Consider the following 8,111-nt stretch of genomic DNA (forward strand, 5'->3'; position numbering starts at 1 on the left):
GGACATAATGAAGATATACATCAGAAGCATGGGTGCTCAATAGTGGAGCTATGTTGAGAATGCTTATGTTATCCCTATTGGTACTCTCACTAATGATCAAAGAAGAGAGATTCAGGAGAATGGAAAAGTCATGGAAGCCCTAATCAGTAGTCTATCTGACATTGAGTTTATTGATGTCTAGGATAAAGACAATCCCAAAGAAGTATGGGATGCTCTTCAGAATATCTATGGCGGTGATGAGCATGTGAAACAAGCTAAGGAAGAGAACCTTAGGGGAAAGTTTGAAGATATGTGGATGGTTGAAGGAGAGACCATTCAATAATATGGAATAAGAATTAAAATTGTTTTTGGAGACATCAAGAGTGCAGGAGGTAAAATTGATGATTCCACTATTGTTAGCAAAGTCTTGAGATCCTTATTACTAGTCTATGTAATAAGGGTTGCTTCTATTCAGGAGTTGAGGTCTATAGACAAGACAAAGGTATCCCTAGACTCCATCATTGCTAAGTTGACCACATATGAGCTGAATAATTATGATGCCAGTATTCAGAAGACTGAATCAACTTTTAGAGCATCTGTTGCACCATCTAGAAAGGGAAAAGAAGCTAGCACCAGTTGTGAACCAAGACAAGGTAGAGAAATGGATGATGAGGTTATCCTGATGGAATTTGAAGCTCTTCTTGCCAAGAGACTTCCTAAGGGAACCGGTAAATACAGAGGTAAGCTCCCTTTGAAATGCTTCTCTTGCAGGAGGATAGGACACATTGTTGTAAACTGTCCTAATGGTGATAATAAGGAAAAACCAGAGAAGTTCAAGAAGTTCAAAGGAGGAAACAGGAGAAACTATTTTGTAGCAGTTGATGAAGGTGTCACTGATGAGGAATCATAAGATGAAGAAGGTGAAGACATTGTGTTTGTAGCAGTCAAGGAAGATGTGTCAGACAAGAAAGCTCTTGTCTTCCGCTTTGATAATTCCAATGAGTGGATTATTGATAGTGGTTGTTCTCACCACATGACTAGTGACCGAAGAAATTTTTTGTCTCTGGAAGAGTATGATGGTGGTGTGGTCCAATTTGGTAATGATGCACCATGTATGGTAAAAGGCAGAGGGTCCATCTCTTTGAATGGAAAAAGAAGTGTCGATAATGTGTATTGGGTAGAAGGTCTCAGACACAACCTCTTGAGTGTTGCCCAGCTGAATGATAATGGACTCACTCTGGAATTCAAAGATGGAGTGTGCAAAATCAAAGGAAAGAGTGGTGAACTGATTGCCACCGATATACAGACTAGAGGTAACTTATTTTAGCTGAATGCAAATATTAGTACATGCCTAATGGCTAAGTTTGATGATAGCTGGATATGGCATAGGAGACTCTGCCATGTAAACTTTGATAACATTGTGAAGGTCAATAAGATCAAGACAGTTATAGGATTGCCTGTGCTGAGCAAACCAGAGAATCCTTTGTGCAGAGAGTGTCAACTGGGGAAAATGTCTTCCTCAACATTCAAAGGTAAATCTTTCACTACAAAAAATTTGCTTGATCTTGTGCATACTGATTTGTGTGGTCCTATGAAAACTAGGAGTGTGCAGGGAGATAGGTACTTTATGATTCTCACTGATGACTACTCAATAATGATGTGGGTCACATTCTTGAAAGATAAGTCTGAATCTTTGGAAATTTCAAAGCTCTCAGAGCACTAATTGAAAAGGAAAGTGGTAAGAGGATTAAATGCCTAAGAATTGATCAAGGAGGAGAATTCAGTTCTTGTGAATTCAACAAGTACTATGAAGAAAATGGCATCAAGAGGCAATTGTCTACCCCCCGGACTCCATGGTAGAATGGCCTAGCAGAGAGGAACAATTGGACTATAGTTGAAGCAGCCAGAATAATGCTAATCCAAGGAAAAGTTGTTCACACTTTTTGGAGAGAAGCGGTGAGCACTGCAGTCTACACTATGAACCAGGTGCTCATCAAGAAAGGTAAGGATAAAACTCCTTATGAGTATTGGACCGGTAAGACACCAGTAGTAAGATACTTTAGAGTGTTTGGCAGCAAATGTTATATCAAGAGGAGTGAACACCAAAGCAAGTTTGATGCAAAATGTGATGAGGGAATATTCCTAGGGTATTCCACAAAGAGCAAAGCTCTCAAATGTTTCAACAATAGGACTCGGAGAATTGTTGAAAGTATCAATGTTAGAGTTGATGAAGCCTCTGAGAAACCTGAGGAAACAGGCAGTGAGCAAGTAGGAGATGAATCGGTTGTAACCTTCCGGGAACCGGTTGCAAAACAACCTAGCACTAGTAACTGTGCTCCTACATTGGTAGATGCTGATACTGATGAAGATGAGGATGAAGAAGAAAAGCAAGATAAATCTACTAAGATCATTCCTAGGTATGTAAAGTTGAATCATGATCTAAAGTGGATCATAGGAGACAAGGATGCAGGAATTCTTACAAGAAGAAAGGTCAGAGAAAATTATTGCATATCTCTGAATTTGACCTAAAACATTTAAAGAGGCACATAACGATGAAGACTGGATCAAGGCAATGGAAGAGGAACTTGACCAGATAGAAAAGAATGGTACATGGTCTTTGGTACCCAGACTTGAGCATAAAAATATCATAGGGACCAAATGGGTTTTCAGAAATAAGCTAAATGAAGATGGCACAATGGTAAGAAACAAAGCCAGATTGGTGTGTAAAGGATATGCCCAAGAAGAAGGAGAAGACTATGGAGAAACCTTTGCTCCAGTAGCTAGATTGGAAGGATTTCATATGCTTCTTGCATATGCAGCCTTCAAGGGATTCAAAGTATATTAATTGGATGTAAAATCTACATTTCTGAATGGAATACTTGAAGAGGAGGTGTATATAGAGCAACCAGATGGGTTTTCCCTATCAGAAGACAGTGACATGGTGTGTAGGCTACATAAAGCCTTGTATGGATTAAAGCAGGCACCTAGATCATGGTATGAACGCTTACACTCCCATCTTGTAAATATTGGATTTAAAAGAACGAGTGAAGATAGAAATATCTATTTGAAGTCAGAAGGAGATCAGATTCTAATCTGTGAAGTATTTGTTGATGACATAATTTTTGGTGGAGATGACAAGATGAGTCATGAGTTTGCAGATGAGATGAAGAAGGAATTTGAGATGTCACTTATAGGAGAGATTAAGTTCTTCATTGGACTACAGATTCAACAAATGAAAGATAGAATCTTTATCACTCAGTCCAAGTATGTCAAAGAGGTGTTGAAGACCTTTGGCATGAAAGACAACAAACTGGTCGGTACATCGATGGTGACCAGTTGTAAATTATCAAAAGAGAATGACTCGGCGTTGGTGGATGAGAAGGAATACCAATCAATGATTGGTAAGTTGCACTATGTAGTGCATAGCAGACCAGACATTGCACATGCAGTGGGAATTACTGCACAGTTCTAGAAAAGCCCAAGAGAATCCCACTTGGTAGCAGTTAAGCGGATTCTTAGATATCTGAAGGGAACTATTGACTATGGATTATGGTATCCATATAGTAATGATTTCAACTTGAAAGTGTTTACAGATACTGATTGGGCTATTAATGTGGACGATTGGAAGAGCACAACCGGTGGTGTATTCTTTCTTGGTGGTAGACTAGTCTCATGGATGAGTAAGAAGAAGAGTTGTATCTCTCAGTCTACAACAGAAGCGGAATATGTTGCAGCATTTATGAACTACACCTAGACAATCTAGATGAAGCATGTATTAAGTGGCTTCAAAGTTTCTGTATCTGAACCAGTGAGTATATTTTGTGACAACACAAGTGCAATTAATATTTCCAAGAATCTGGTTTTGCATGCTAGAACCAAGCACTTCGAGCTCAAGTATCATTTCTTGAGGGAGAAGGTTCAAAACAAAGAGGTTGTATTGGAACATGTTTCCAGTAAGGAGCAATTAGTAGAAATATTCACCAAGCCTCTACCGAAGGCTACATTTACCTATTTAAGAGGTGAATTAGGGGTGTTGCCCCTTCAAGAGGTGAACTAAAGGTGTGTACTCCACATCACTTAGGTTTTGCATTGACAAATCTTTTTTTAGGATTGGTGTGTTGAAGGATGCTACTCCTTAGGGGGAGCAGCATAGTGGAACATAGATGTGTGTGTGCCTCCACTTTGGCATTGTTGTCAAAGGGGGAGAAGATGTGAAGCGAAGATGATATCTGCAGTATTGGGGAGAAGATGTGAAGCAGAGAGATATCTTTGTATATTTCCATCAATGCCAAAGGGGGAAATTGTTGGCATAAGTGCAGAGCTTGATGACATGATGATATTGTATGTTGTCATTGATGTCAATATGATGAAGTATGAATCAGTATATTGATATGAGCAAATTGGCAAGAGAATTGGTATGATGATGTGAACCGGTACATATATGAAAAAGTGAAGTGGTATGTTTGTTCAAGGTGAACCAGTATGTTGGAATGAGAACTGGTATCTGAAAGTTTTGTATCGACGTTTTATTTGGCATGACTACTGGTTGGTAGTCTCAGTTTCAGGGTTTTCAGTTGATGCATTGCCTATGTGATTCAACCAATGACATCTTGTGATGAGGTAGCATTGTAATAAAGACCAGATAGTGTTGCCACATCAGCCTTGTGTGCGTGAAGGATTTCCTTGAGGATCTTGTATGGAGATCGATCCTATCTACCTCGAGAATGTGCGAAGTCTATGTAAATGGTGGAAAGCATGTGATGGGTTATCTACTTCCTGAAGAAACAAATAATGAATGCTGGAGAACATCTTGAGATATGTTCAAGACTGTTGCATTCAATGCAGTGTGATTAACGGTCAAGATTGAACCGATTGAATAGTTAAAACTAAATGTTTAAGGTTTAGGGTTTATGCTTCCGATCTATCTGTTTCCTATAAGGTCGATGATGTTTTTCATTTTGAAGTTGTTGGCAAATGTCATGTGTGTATCCCAACGAGTGATACTTGATTCTTGCCAGACCGGAGAAGTGTGGTGATACATGCAGAGTGTGATTGCAGAAGAAAAGGAGCTAAAGTGGATCTGCCTTGGCATTGTGTGCTGTTATCAGATCAATGTATTACCTGTTGACTTCTAACCATTTCAGCAGTTGGAAAATCCCTTAACTGAGTAGCTTTAACTATTTCAGGCACTACCAGTAAAGTCAGCAAAATTGATGACTGCCTCAAGAGTATTACAGAACAAAGTTTAAGCATCCTAAAGATTTTTGCTAGCAATACTAATACTCTCATCGGCAAATTGGACGAGGAGAAGGAGACCCTGGATATTGACCCTGCCACTGAAGGCACAGGAGATGTTTAAGGACCCAAAACTAGAACCAGAGGCAAAAAGAAAGAAAAGAAACCTAACAAGGACCTGGATGATCTCAAAGCTGTTGGGGCCACCTATGACCACCTGGTGAAAAAGGCAGAGGACCTTCTGAAGACTATAGCAGTGTAGTGCTTTCCTAGTTTCTTTGTTGTTTCTATCTTTTGCTGTCTTTTTGGTTTGGTGTCTTTTTTGCCAGTCGTCTTGTAAGTGGTTTATTTGCTCTGGACTTTTAGATGTCTTATCTTAATCTCCTATGTTAAAGGTTTCGAGTCCTGAAAACCTGTTTTTCTTAATTAATCAAAACATGATTTTGTGTAAATCCTTTAACAGGGTGACTCAATTCAATGAGTTCTTCAAATCGTCTTGCAAGGTAACCTTTAACTGGGTTCTAACCTTTAACCGGGTATTTAGTCATCCCTTAACTGGGTGATCCCTAGCAGGATCGGTTCCTAGCAGAACCTATTGTAAAAGTCCTTAACCAAACTAGGCTCCTAATAGAGCGGAATTCAAAAGAGTTCAAAGAACAGCTTGTGGGTATTTATCCCCACCGTGGTTTTTCCCTATTGGATTTCCATGTGAAAAATTAGTGTGTCATGTGTGATGCCTTTCATGTGATGGTTTAGTGTTTTATGTCAAAGTGGTAAAACATGTTGAACTAGCAGTCATTATATTTCTGATGATAGATTACTTGTTTATGCATAAGGGTGAAGTGGAAATCAGGGATTAGATTGTGTGGAAAGCTAAGAGTTACCGGTTTATGTCTTTCACATTCTCACTGTATTTTTCCAATAGTAATCTGATTTAGACCGGTGTTATTGCTTGCTAGTCAAGTGCAGTGTTTGCAAGAAAACTGGATTAGGGAAAGTGTTTTTATCTGTACTAATTCACCCCCCCCCTCTCAGTACCGGTTTGGTACTAACTGTTCATCATTTATTCATCAGCTACTAGATTGAGGAATGCAAGTTGCAACAGACTGTCTGCGCCAATCTAGTGAAATAGAAATTTCGGGTAAAATCTAGAACACCTACATCCCGCCTTTTTTACTTTTTTAAATCTCATGGTTCAATTTTAGGGTTACCATTTTTCAGGATTGTATCTAGCATTATTTTGAATTATTAACAATAACAATGATGGGGAAACCGGGAAGCACTAGTTCAACAAGAAACCAATTGAAAAAAAATGTACCTAACCGAATTGGTTAAAACACTAGGTTTCATTTATGAATACCATGATATTTATGACCCTCCTATCCATGGTGAAAAGTGTCTCATATATATTAGGTATGCATTCTCTAATAAGGTGGCAGATCCAAGCAGGGCAAAATTTACCGTTTTCAACACAATGTGAAAATAAAGAACAAATAAAATCGCATCGTAGGATGCTGGATTGGGACGCATGGTTTTGCCTGAAGTATTCCCTTGCCTTGATTTTGTCATGGTTTGCACCAAAAATTATGATGAAGATAAAAAAGCAATTGTCAATAAAAATACAAAAGAGAAAATTCTATCCATAAACATGGGAGATTTTGCTCATTTGTTGAACCTTGGGTCTGAAGCACAAAACTCAAATGTCAACATTGACCTAGGAAAGTTGGTAGAGAATTATGAGAGTCTCAGTGAAGGTCATAGAGATTAATTTATCAAATCTTTAATAATGCATGGTACTCCGTTGGATCAGAATCATAAGCCTCCTTATGATTCTAACATTTTTGTTTCATGGGTTCGAGATACTATTTCCTTGCTGACATTTTGCCTAGGATTGGAAAATGATAGGGAAGTGGGTGCTAGCCTTCTTGAAATGATTTTTAATGTCCATTGTGTAACTCAGCCAGTAAGATATAATTTTGTTGAGCATGTTGTTCAATCAATGCAAAATCTATTACTAATGATCAAAAAAGGTTCCTGTAAGACATTTAGGTTCTCATCCTACTTGTGCTATCTCCTTCTATCCAAGTATCATGCAATATTTGAGACCAACAATATTCACATAGTGAACTATAAGATTGATGAGAAGACTCAGAATAGAACAGGGTGTCTAATAAATGAATGGACACCAAAGATAAGGATGCATGATAACAGAAAGAACTGCAACCATTTTGTAGACTTCTTTTTGGCACCAATTTATAATGAAATTACAAGAACTCCAATGCCTAGATTGCATGTGTCTTGTACAGATTGCATTCAACTTGGAAGTCAAATACAATTGGCTGATTGGTTCTTCATGGAAGAATACACCATGTTAAGGTTTTACAGATCATCAGTAAAACCCTACAGACTTCCAATATATGTGACATAGAGGGTATTTGCATTGGATAATGTACGACAGTTGGACAACATAGATAGGCACTTCTATGGTCAGCAAAAGAAGAGCATATTTCCTTCCTTGCCTTTCTCATGTGGAGGGTTCACATTTGAGAGAAAAGCATTCAATATGGCACATGATTTTTTGACAATTTTTACCTTTGGTGATGAGGGTCTCTAGCAGTATAATCCAATAGGTGTAGTTCAAGAAAGGCTTAAGAAAAATGGGGACTCTTCAGCATTATGTCAACATGAAATTAAACCATTGCTATAAAAGCTTAGAAACATGGACCCCTAGGATGAGGTGAAAAAAGAGATGGAGAAAATTGTCACTGACAATAACATTTCAACAAAACAAAAGTCATCACAAATTATGGCATTGCACACACAAAGGGAAACAAAGGAGGGCATCCAAAATAGGAGGTCCTACAATTTCTACCAAAAATATGCTAATCCATCTAACA

Source organism: Cryptomeria japonica, chromosome 9, assembly GCF_030272615.1.
Source record: "Cryptomeria japonica chromosome 9, Sugi_1.0, whole genome shotgun sequence".
In the NCBI taxonomy this organism is placed as follows: Eukaryota; Viridiplantae; Streptophyta; class Pinopsida; order Cupressales; family Cupressaceae; genus Cryptomeria; species Cryptomeria japonica.